Genomic DNA, 11,544 nt, shown 5'->3' with positions numbered 1-11,544 from the left:
GGACTTTCAGTATGATGTTGAATACAGGTGATGGCAGGGGGCATTCTTGTCTTGATTTTGAAACCTATTAAAATGCAATAGTAATCAAATAGTCTACTACATGCACATAAAGAAATATACAGATCACTCAACATAAGAGTCAAGAAATATACAGATACTTATGGGGACAATTTTGAGACATGAACACTTCAAATCAATGGTGAAGATGAATTGTCAATAAATTAGTCAGAGAGTTTTGGGGAGCCATCTAGGAAAAAAATACTCTGGATTACATCAAAACAAATTTTAGCCAGATTAAGTATACTAAAGGGAAAAATGAGATAATGAAAATACTGGAAGGAAATATGGAAGAATTTTAAAAGCAGTCTCAGACTTGGGGACCTTTTAAAACCTGACATGATGTGGCTTCTCAGCCTTTTAGCTAAGATCAAGCATACTATTTGTTCTTATCAGTTTAATCTCTGGTGTGTCCTCTATCCAAGGGCAGTATATCAAACGGATTTTTGGAGCAGGAAATGGAATAGGAGCTTACTCTGTCCACTCCACGCATCAATCTGGAACTGCAGTACCTCCAGTAATGGTGTACCCCCTCAGGGGAATAAAAAAATAAAATAAAATAAAGACTGATAAAACACACAAAAGCCATGTAAGAAAAAAATCGATAGTTTTGCTACATAAAAATGTTAAATTTATGCTAATAAACTCAGGGAAATTATTTTCAACATATAAACACAAAGGGCTAATTTCCATACTCACAAATATCTACAAATCGTTAAAAAAAAATGCCTTACAACTATATGGAAAAATGGGAAAATGGGCAAAAAAACATAATCAATTCACCAAAAATACAAATGGTTTTAGAATAGGAAGATGTGAGGGGTGCCTGGGTGGCTCAGTCAGTTGAGTGTCCAACTTTGGCTCCTGTCATGGTCTCATGGTTCGTGAGTTCAAGCCCTGCATAAGACTCTGCTGACAGCTCAGAGCCTGGAACCTGCTTCAGATTCTGTATCTCCCTCTCTCTCTGCCCCTCCCCCAGCCACGTGCACACTCTCTCTGTCTCTCTCTCTCTCTCTCTCTCTCTCACAAATATAAATAAACATTAAAAAAGTTTTTAAGTAATATAGGAAGATGTTGAAGTTCTACCCATATTAGGAGAAATGAAAGTTAAAATCACAATAAGAGTCTTTTTTTCACCCAATATGTTGGAAAAGACCAAAAAAAATTGACAAAAAGCAATCTTGGAGAGAGTGTGGTGTTAATATAAATTCCTACATCCCTCTGAAGGACAATTTCAGCACTATTCACACACAATATGCTCATAACTTTTGATCCATCAATTCCTCTTCCAAGTTTCTATTCCTAAATTATATTCTCACAAAAGAAATACAGGTACACAGAAAATCACTTAATTATTGTGGTGATAGTCAGTGCCTGAAAACAACCTATACGTGTTTCAATGGGAGACTAGAGAAATCAACTCTGGTATGTTCAACCAATGGAATACTTTGTAACCACTAAAAAGAATAAGACATACCTCATCCTGTTCTAACTGACCTGAAAAGAAAGCCAAACTACAGTTGGCCCTTGAACAACACAGAGCTTAGGGGTGCCAACAACTCATGCAGCTGAAAATCCATGTATAATTGTTGACTTCCCCAAAACATAACTGCTAGTGACCTGCTGTTGACTAAAAGGCTTGCAAATAACAAGAACAGTCTGGCTCACTAGATTAAGCAGCTGACTCTTACTTTCGGCTCAGGTCATGATCTCAAGGTTTATGGGTTCAAGCCCCTCATCACTTTCCAGGCTGACAGTGTGGAGCCTGCTTGAGACTCTCTCTCTCTCTACCCCTCCCCCACTCACACTCTCTCTTTCAAAGTAGATAAACTTGAAAAAAAAAAAGCAAGGTATGGAACAATCCCTATAACCATACTACCATTTCTGCAAAAAAAAAAAAAAAAAAAAAAAAAAAAGGAAAGAAAGAAAATTCACATGAATCAGATAGGAAGAAACTGGCAATAAAACGATCATTTTTTCCACCTCTGGAGAGTGAAACTGGGAGACCAGAGGGTGGGGGTGGAGACAGAAGGATAGTGTGCTTTCAGAGAAAATTATTTTCTGCTTATTAGTTACACATACAAAATGACCCTTATCAATTAAGAGTTAAAAAAATAAACTTTATGAACTAATTCGTGGCTTTCTTAGTACTCGTAAATGTGTTCTTACAGTTGTACATCCTGCTTTTATAAGTACTAAACTGAAAGTAAACAGAATAGACATTAATTCGAAAGTGTTTTATAATGTAAATTGTCATGTTTAAGATGTGTTTTAGTTGATCATTAAAATTTTACCTTGCCTTACATACAAATATAAAACTTTCATGCATTTGTTTGAATTCACATACAAATCGCTTCTTAGATCATGGACTGTCATTTTGATTGAATTCACATGCAAATTGCTTTTTACAGCATGGGCTGTGATATTTGATACGAGATAGCTGCCGCCCTTAGGAAGGGACACCCCAGAAACCAAGTTCCAACCTGACATATGCATCTTTGTATAATAATAGTGCCTTAGGGGTACCTGGGTGTCTCAGTCGGTTGAGAGTCCGACTTCGGCACAGGTCATGATCTCATGGTTCACAGGTTCAAGCCACGTGTCGGGCTCTGGGCTGACAGCTCAGGGTCTGAAGCCTGCTGCAGATTCTGTGTCTCCCTCTTTGTCTGCCCCTCCTCCACTTGTGTGCTGTGTGTGTGTGTGCGTGTGCGTGTGTGTGTGTGTCTCAAAAATAAACATTAAAAAAATTTTAGGGGTGCCCAGGTGGCTCAGTCGGTTAAGCAACCGACTTCAGCTCAGGTCATGATCTCTCAATTTGTGAGTTCGAGCCCCATGCCGGGCTCTGTGCTGACAGCTTGGAGATGGAGCCTGCTTTGGATTCTGTGTCTCCCTCTCCTCCTCATGCTCTGTCTGTCTCTCAAAAATAGATAAACGTTAAAAAATTTTTTTTAATATTTAAAAGAATAATAGCACTTTATTTTCATGTTGTTTTCCATGTGGGCCATGATTGGATCTTGATCCTTTCTTCCAGGACTAAACAGAAGCAGCTCTCTATGTGTAAAGAACTGTCTTCAGCTGTCCTTTTGTATCTTCCTAGATAAAAGAATTGCAGCCTTGGTAATTGATTATCCTTTCTCTTCTGCCTTCTTCATTCCCCTCTTTCTCTTCCTCCTTTCCTTCCTCTGTGAGTTGTCTACTTTTGTGTCATAAGCATGATTTTAAGAATTTTAATGGGACTCAGAGAGGAAGCATTTTTCAAGGATTGCTTTAAGGTCAGCATGGACCTTTTGTACAGATTGCCTCATTGGAATTAAAACACCAATTTTTTTTTTTTTTTTTTTTTTTTTTTAGCTTGAGAACAGCTTTTGACTTGGTTGTTTGTGTAGAAGCTACAAAATATGAAGCCAGGAGAGCTCCCTGCCTTTTCAGAGCAAAGAAGGGTAGAAAAGTAGAAAAAGTCATTACTGCTGTTTCTCATTACCTATCTCTTATTTACTAATGTTTTATGTAGATTTTGAATAGAGGTTGAACCATTTTTATTTTTATTTTAAAACTAAAACTTTCTTGGGGCACCTGGGGTGCTCAGTCGGTTAAGCATCCAACTCTTGGTTTCAGCTCAGGCCATGATCTCACGGTTCATAAGTTCAAGCTCTACATCAGACTTTACTAGCAGCTCAAAGCCTGCTTGGTATTCTCTCTCTCTGTCTCTCTCTCTTTGCCCCTCCCCCACTCGTTCTCCCTCCCTCTCAAAAATAAACATTAAAAAAAACCTTTAAAACTAAAAGGTTTTTAGTTAATTTTTTAAGCATTTAACTGCTTTACTTGTATTTTTTGCTTTTATTTTTTTTCACTAAAAAAACCTTGGAATTCTTTTGATGTAATTCGATAGCCTTTTCATTTTATTTAGATCTTTTCACATAGTTTCCAGTCATTTAATTTAAATGGAAATTACTTATTTTTAGCTACTTTCCTCCCTTTCAGAGAGGAAAGGATGAGTTTTAGGAAGGCACAGCAGTTTCTTTCAGGGAAGTGTTGGCCCCTAGTGGATCAAAAGTGATAACACACTTTTTGAAACAACTGGCTGGCATATTGGGAAGACTGTATTTGGGGAAAGCAGTAAAACAGATAGGTTGCTAGTGCAAAAGAAAACATAATTCACTTTGTCAACTGTCATAAATGCATTGGACAAAATCACATAATACCATTAGTAGAAGTGACTACCTACTAATTTAAAATAGAAATGTATAAAATAGCATGAAAAATTAAAAGTAAAATGAACTGGATGAAAACACTTCTAACAAATATGATGTACAAGTAGAGCAAAACATACAAGAGACTTGGAAATCTACAAAAAATAAAAAAACAAATACATCAGAAAATATTTTAAAAACTGCAGAAGTTCTATGATTAGGCAATATACACAAGAGAAAACCCAAATCGAGATGCTTAAATTCATTAGCAATCAAAGAAAAGCAAAGTAGAATAATACCTTATTACTCTCATCTGTTAGAGTGACCAGTAAGTATGGGAAGAATGTAGGGATTTAGGAATTTTCATGCACAGCTGGTGGGAATTTAGACTGGACTAGCCTTCTAAAGAGCACTGGCTCAATAGTCACATTAGGTATCACCTAGCAATTCCACTCCTGTTGAATATGCACATATTCACCCACCATGTAGTGCTTTGCAGCCACTAGAAGTACCAGATACACACGGAGCAACATAGATGATCTTTAAAATTGCTGTAAGTGAAACTGAGAAGCAGACGTAAATGTAATATGCAATACCATTTCATTTATATCAATCTAAAACATATGCTTCTAATAGTATCTACTTTACAACACACATGAATGCGTATACTAGGAAGCTTACATTGGGTGTGGGGAGAGGCAGTAGTAAGATGGGAATCAGGAATCAGGATGAAAGGGAGCAATGTCTATGAAAAGAGGAGTATCACTAACTCAACTCTCTCTCTGAGGTCCAATATTAAAAGAGAAAGAATAGAAAGAAAAAAGAAAACTTGAAAACTAGTAAAAAAAAAAAATAAGCAGAGGACACAACGAATGAACATAGAAAATAAATGCAAATAAGGAAAAACCATACAAGAAACAATGCTCAACTTCTTAGTAACCAAAGAAGTAAAGGAAGTGTGTGGTAACATCTTTCAGCTAGCCCACAGTCAAAATGTTTCTTAATGAGAATGTCCTATATCACTGGGGGAACATTGGAAGAGGAGAAGCACTCACAATGAGTTGGTGGTTTAAATTGCTAATCGTTTGTGGAAAGGCAGTCTGTACACATCAAGGACATTAAGGATAAAGATAATCAAGTTCTGCAATTCCTCTTCAAGGAATTGATTCCAAGGAGGTCATGGGATAAGAGGATAAAGATATAATTATGTCCACCATTTATAAGAAAAGATAAAAACAAGCAATCTATCCAACAATAGGTAAAGAGTTATTATGATTCATTTATAAGGAAGAAATATATAATACGATGTGTTCAAAATTATTACTGCACAGTAAAATGCTCATGAGATAATAATGTATGAGAAAAACATGAGATTATGTACATATATACATATATACAGTGCCAGAAAATACATTAAATATTAACAGTTCTCTCTGAATATTATAGTCTTCCTGGGAATTTTTGTTTTCTTCTCCATACATTTCTGTATTTACCTAAGGTCACTACAAAATATACAATACAAAAATATGTATTTCTATTATAATTAGAAAATACAAAATAATTTAAGAAGCACAAGGACATCTTGACTTGTCATGAACAGATAATCTGAGGAAGAAGGACGTGACATCTGGTCTAAGCAGAAATACTATCCAAGGATGACAAAGTGATTGCCAGGAGCATTTCTGCAGTTGCTACTTTTTAGGAGCCAGATCTTTACAAAATATACAGTGTAAAAAAAAAGGGATGAGCAGGACTTGTGGTGCATTAGGATTCCCACTGCCACAGCCAGATCATTTAGAGGAGATGTGATGTGCAGAGTAAAACAGAGGCAATAAATGGTCTGCAGTCCACTCAGGTTCACTATCAAAAGGTCACTCAACCTGAGAAATTTTGATGGATAAAGTCAGTGTCCTTTTCAAACATAAGGTTCTTTATATCATTACAGTTTGAAACTCAAAAGGGATTTCTAGGGAGTTCTGATAATTTCTAGAAAGCTACTAGCCACATTTCACCAGTATCACTTACAGATATAACTGAAAATTCAAAGTTTCAGAAAAAGTAATTATATCATTTGAAGAGCTATTGAAGACAGGTGTATAAAGATAAAATGGTATGGAGAACGGGGTACTGTATCTGGGTTATGCAAACCCAGAAATGCCAGAAATGTCAAAAATATTTATAGATTCCACACTGCTTACAGGAATTTTGATGCAGAAAACCTAAGTCTACGCCTAATGGAGACAGACTCACAGTGGAATGGGGTGGATTCACTATGACTGACACAATTCTTGAACCAAGCCTCAATAGTTGATGATCCACCCCTACCTAAATCCTTAAGCTACTCCTGCACTTTTCAGATATAAGAGGGTGTATTGCCTTGCTAGGGCTGCTATAAAAAAGTACACGGATCAAGTGGCTTAAACAATAGAAGAAATGTATTAACTCACAGGTCTGGAGGCTAGAAGTCCAAGATCAAAGTGTTGGCAGGTTGGTTCCTTCTGAGGGCTGTGAGGGAGGGCTGTGTTCCAGGTCTCTCTCCTGGGTTTGTAGATGGTAAACCTTTCCCTGTGTCTCTTACATTGTCTTCCCTCTGTGCACATCTCTGTATCCAAATTCCCCTTTCCACGAAGACATGTCACATTGGATTCTGTCCCACCCTAATGACCTCATGATAACTCAATTACCTCCGTAATAATCCTATCTCCAAATAAGGTCACATTCTGAGGTAATGGGGGTTAGAGCTTCAACATATCTTTTTTAAGGGGGACACAATTCAACTCAAAACAGAGGGAATACGTTCCCTTTTTACAAGAGCTAATTTAAGTTGGGCTTCTGTCATTTGCAACTAAAAGACTTCTGCTCAGTAAATTTCAATTTCCTTCCCTTACATAACTAAGTATTCCTTTAAGCCCCTGCATATTTCCAGAAATGGGCGACAATATGCACAGGCACAATTTTTATTTAACCAATTCAGGTCCTCTGAGTAGTTCTTGAGGGAATCCGGAAGTTCAGGATGAGTTCTGGCAGGAGGAGACCTAGGCTCCTCCTAGTATGAATGAAGTTGGCCAAATCAGCTACAAAAAGAACAGCAATTTCATTTTAAGGGGAAGTAACATAAAAGTGTGGAAAAGCCATTAATCTAAGGATTAAAGTGTCTTTTTGAGAGAGAGAGAGAAATAGCAAGAGAGAGGGAAAGATACAAAGAGAGGGAGACACAGAATCTGAAGCAGGCTCCAGGCTCTGAGCTGTCAGCACAGAGCCCAATGTGGGGCTTGAACTCATGAGCCATGAGATGATCACCTGAGCCAAAGTGAGACTGTTAACTGACCAAGCCACCCAGGTATCCCAAAAATGTCTTGTTAGATAAAATATTCTGAATCTACCATTTGCTCTGTGGTATTATGTGAGCCCCTGAATGGAGCTAGAAACCTCCTACCTTTTTATGAAAAGGACAAACCTGGACTGTCTCACTAAGTCATTGTGAAAACCAAATAAGAATTGTGTGTGAAGGCTCTCAGCACACTATAGATCACCACACACTATTAAATATTGTGGGCTTTTTTTTTTCACTTAACCAATATCGAGACATTATATTTGCTTTACGCAAATCATCTCACTTAATATCCAAAATCCTATGAACCAGTTAACCTAGATCTATTATCCATTGCAGTTACATAGAAACTGAAAAATAAGGAAACAAGGAAATTTTTCCCAAGTCAGCTAATTAATAGCTAACAGGTGGTATAGTCCAGATGTGAATCTGAGTAATGCATGTACAGACCTTAAGCTCTTAACCAAGTGAGGCAGTATGTAAAAGATAACAGAAGGCAGCTAGATATAGATATGCCTATAGATATACAAAAGAACAATGGAAAAATTGGTCACAGATGTTTGGCAAAAATATTTATTAGATTTTAAATGGTGAGATTAAAGCATGTGTTTATCCTCTGCTTCTGAAAATAGAACTGCTGGCTGAGTAAGTGCCCTGGAGGCTGAAAGACCAATAAATGGACAAGAATTCATTATTCTTTCATTCTGACAGCAGCTGCTTCATGCAGAATCTGGCTCTCTAAACACAAGGACCACTCTGCCTCATAATCAATGTGACTCCTTTGTTCAAGCTCAGCCTCTCCATCTTGTATTTCTCCTCACTCAGCAGGCTGTTTCTGGTTGTTTTCTCACTCCGTTGATGTATTCACGTCTGCTTCTTGTTCCAGGTTGTATTTCACTGAGTTTTTCAATACAAGTGTCCCTTCCAGCTATATGGTGAATGAGTGTTCCCCATCAGCTTACCACCTTGGAACTGTTATTCTGACATCCTACTGCAACTCACACCTTCCCACTAAAGTCAAAAAAGCCGTATCTATTCTGTGCCTATGGAATGACTGTTCCCAAGCTCACCAGGAAAGGGGATAGCATTCTCTGAACTTTTTTTTTTCTCATTTTGTTTTCAAAACAAAACCGAAGAGTTGAAGTGTTGAGATGAGTGAGTAACCTTGGGCCATGAAGAAGTCATGGTAACAGTGAGGATCATTGGAGGTGTGATTGCCGCTCCAATGGCAGGAAGAGGAGTTTCCTCAGTCTGAACCACTGGACCCAGTATGTGTGACTTACCAAAGTCCTCCTCCCAGAATGAAGAGTTAGCTTGGCTGTGATCACAGGGCCCCACTCCACCTACTCTCCTAGCACTCACGTGGCAAGGAAACCCCGAGGGCCTGGGTCAGGAAAAGGCATCTGTTGACCCAGAAATTCTCAGCTGAGATTGTGTCTTCTGTCTTCCTGATTCCACGGCCCCATTACAGCCTGTTCCCAGCTGGAACTGTGTGTCACTCCCCCTGTCCCGGGGCTCCACTGTTTAGTGGGTAACACCAGTTTTCCTCCCTGTAAATCATGGTGAGGAGTCTGGGTTTTTGGAGACCTAGGTGTGAACCACATTTGAGTCACATCACATAATAATAGCGTTAGGATTAGGATAAGCTTATCTGCTTCTCTGTGCTTCAGTTTTCTCTTCTGTAAATGGGGCAATAATAGTCATCTTCCAGAGCCATTTTGAGGATTAAATGAGGTAACATACAAAACATGGTAGATTCTAAATAAAGGTTGTTCTTTTCCTTTCTTATTCCCAAAACAACTAAAAAAATTAAAATAATAACTTTGAAAATGTAACAATATCTGTGTGCGTGGGTAAGCATCTGTAATGGCCATCCAAAGGTAGTGGGTCAAAGCACAGGCTCCAGAGTTAAGCCACATGGGGTTCAGATCCCTTTGTAGTTCAGTTGTTTCATTTGTAAAATGGGGATCATAAATTTACCAACCTCATAGTATTGTTATGAGTGTTAAAACAAGATAAGCAGGTAAAACACACAACGAACTTGAAGGATACTATGGGCTTCCTAACTGTTATCATTCAATATTCTCATAGTAAAACTTTGATTTAGGGGCACCTGGGTGGCTCAGTCGGTTGAGCGTCCGACTTCGGCCCAGGTCATGATCTCATCAGTTGATGAGTTCAAGCCTGCGTTGGGCTCTGTGCTGACAGCTCAGAGCCTGGAGCCTGCTTCAGATTCTGTCTCCCTCTCTCTCTCTGCCCCTCCCCTGTTCATGCTCTGTCTCTCTCTGTCTCAAAAATAAATAAACATTTAAAAAAAAGATTAAAAAAAAACTTTTATTTAGACAGACAGACAGATAGATAGATAGATAGATAGACAGATAATGTTTATTCTAATGTTTCAATCCCTAAAAGAAAGCTTTGCCAAATATCTATGCCAGCTTCTCTAAAAAGCACATTTGGGGATATTATTTTTTGGACTTGTCATTTTGTGTAAATGTATTACATAGAAAGGCCATTTAAAGTGTTTTCTCTCCATAGTAGGGAATGAGAAGCAACATTTATTCTTTCTGCATTTTATGTACTAGATTATTCAAATAATACTTGTGTTGATAACTTTTTGATTGTTCAATTTGACTGTAAAACAGCTTTGAAAATAGCTATATTATTCAAAGTTCTAAAAATGTCAGTGACTACTTTAGATTCTGGCTGGTAGTTAATTTTAATATTTACTCTCTCATTTATTCAACTGGTATTTACTGGGAGTCTACATGTCAAGCCGTGTTATAGAAGAAAAAAAAAAATCTCTACCCCTGTAGAGATTTCATTATAGTGGGGTGGAAGACAGTCAATAGACAACTAAAATGCAAAAATATGTCAAACTATAATAAGTAACATGGAGAAAAATAAATCAGGGGGAAAAAACTGAGTGTCCCAAGGTAGGGACAGGAATTTAATTTTAATGTAGGTAGCATGGTTAGAGAATGCTTACTGAGAGGAAGTCTATCAGCAAAGGCCTAAGAAAAGTGATGGAGTAAGTCATGTGAATATCTAGAGGAAGAGCATTCTAGGAGGAAGGCCAAAGACCTAGAGGTGGGCATGTACCTGGAATGTTTAAGGAATGGCAAGGATTCTACTGTAGCTAAAATAAAGTAAGCAATTGAATTACTATGTTGTGTGTCAACTACACTCAAATGAAAGATAGATAGATGATGATAGATAGATACATAGATAGATAAATAAAATAAGCAAGAGCAAAGGTAGTAGTTGTTCAACGAATGGTAAGGACCCTGGTGGGGCTGAAATAGAGTGAGCAAGTGCAAGACTAGTGGGAATTGAAGTCACACACCAAGTCACAAGAATGTTCATAGGAGCATTATTAATAGCCCAAACCTAGAAACAACTCATATCCATCAATGACAGAATGAATTAACTGTATATATATGTAACTGAATTACACATAAAAATGAAAAAGAAAGAATATAGGTTCTCTCAACAATATGGATGAGTGTCATGATGTTAGGTAAAAGAGACCAAGTGTTAAAGAATAAAAACTACATGGTTCCAGTTCCATAAACTTTACAAAGAAGACAAAACTAATGTGTGCAGTTAGAAGACAGATCATAGTTAACTTTGAGAGGAAAAGAGATATTTGCAAGTGGAAAGGGGGAACAAGGGTCTTCAGGGAGGGCTGAGTGAGGGTAATATGTTCATCTTGGGATAACTGGCTTAGCATTTGTGCACCTTTCTGTACATATTTATACATGAATTAAAAACAATACACAATAGTGAACGGAAGAATTTGAGAAAGCAAGAACAGACAATTCTTTTTTTTATCCCCTCACCCCAGACAATCCTGTCAAGACATTTTACCATAAGGGGAGCTGAGAAATGGGACAACGGCAAAAGGGTTATTCTGAGGCTGGGAGAAATAAATGACTATTTGGGAAACTCCAGTTACTCATATTT

General features: G+C 37.6%; 1 non-coding gene across 1 annotated transcript; it reads left to right on the top strand.

Annotated features, from left to right (window-relative positions):
• Positions 1-401: 401 nt before the first annotated feature.
• Positions 402-591, top strand: LOC125155902 (U2 spliceosomal RNA). Its single transcript, XR_007148418.1, has one exon. It is a non-coding gene; the product is annotated as a U2 spliceosomal RNA (small nuclear RNA).
• Positions 592-11,544: the final 10,953 nt, after the last annotated feature.

This window comes from Prionailurus viverrinus, chromosome F1, assembly GCF_022837055.1.
Source record: "Prionailurus viverrinus isolate Anna chromosome F1, UM_Priviv_1.0, whole genome shotgun sequence".
Lineage (NCBI taxonomy): Eukaryota > Metazoa > Chordata > Mammalia > Carnivora > Felidae > Prionailurus > Prionailurus viverrinus.
Note: the sequence above shows the minus strand (reverse complement) of the source record. Positions and strands in the feature narration are given on the sequence as shown.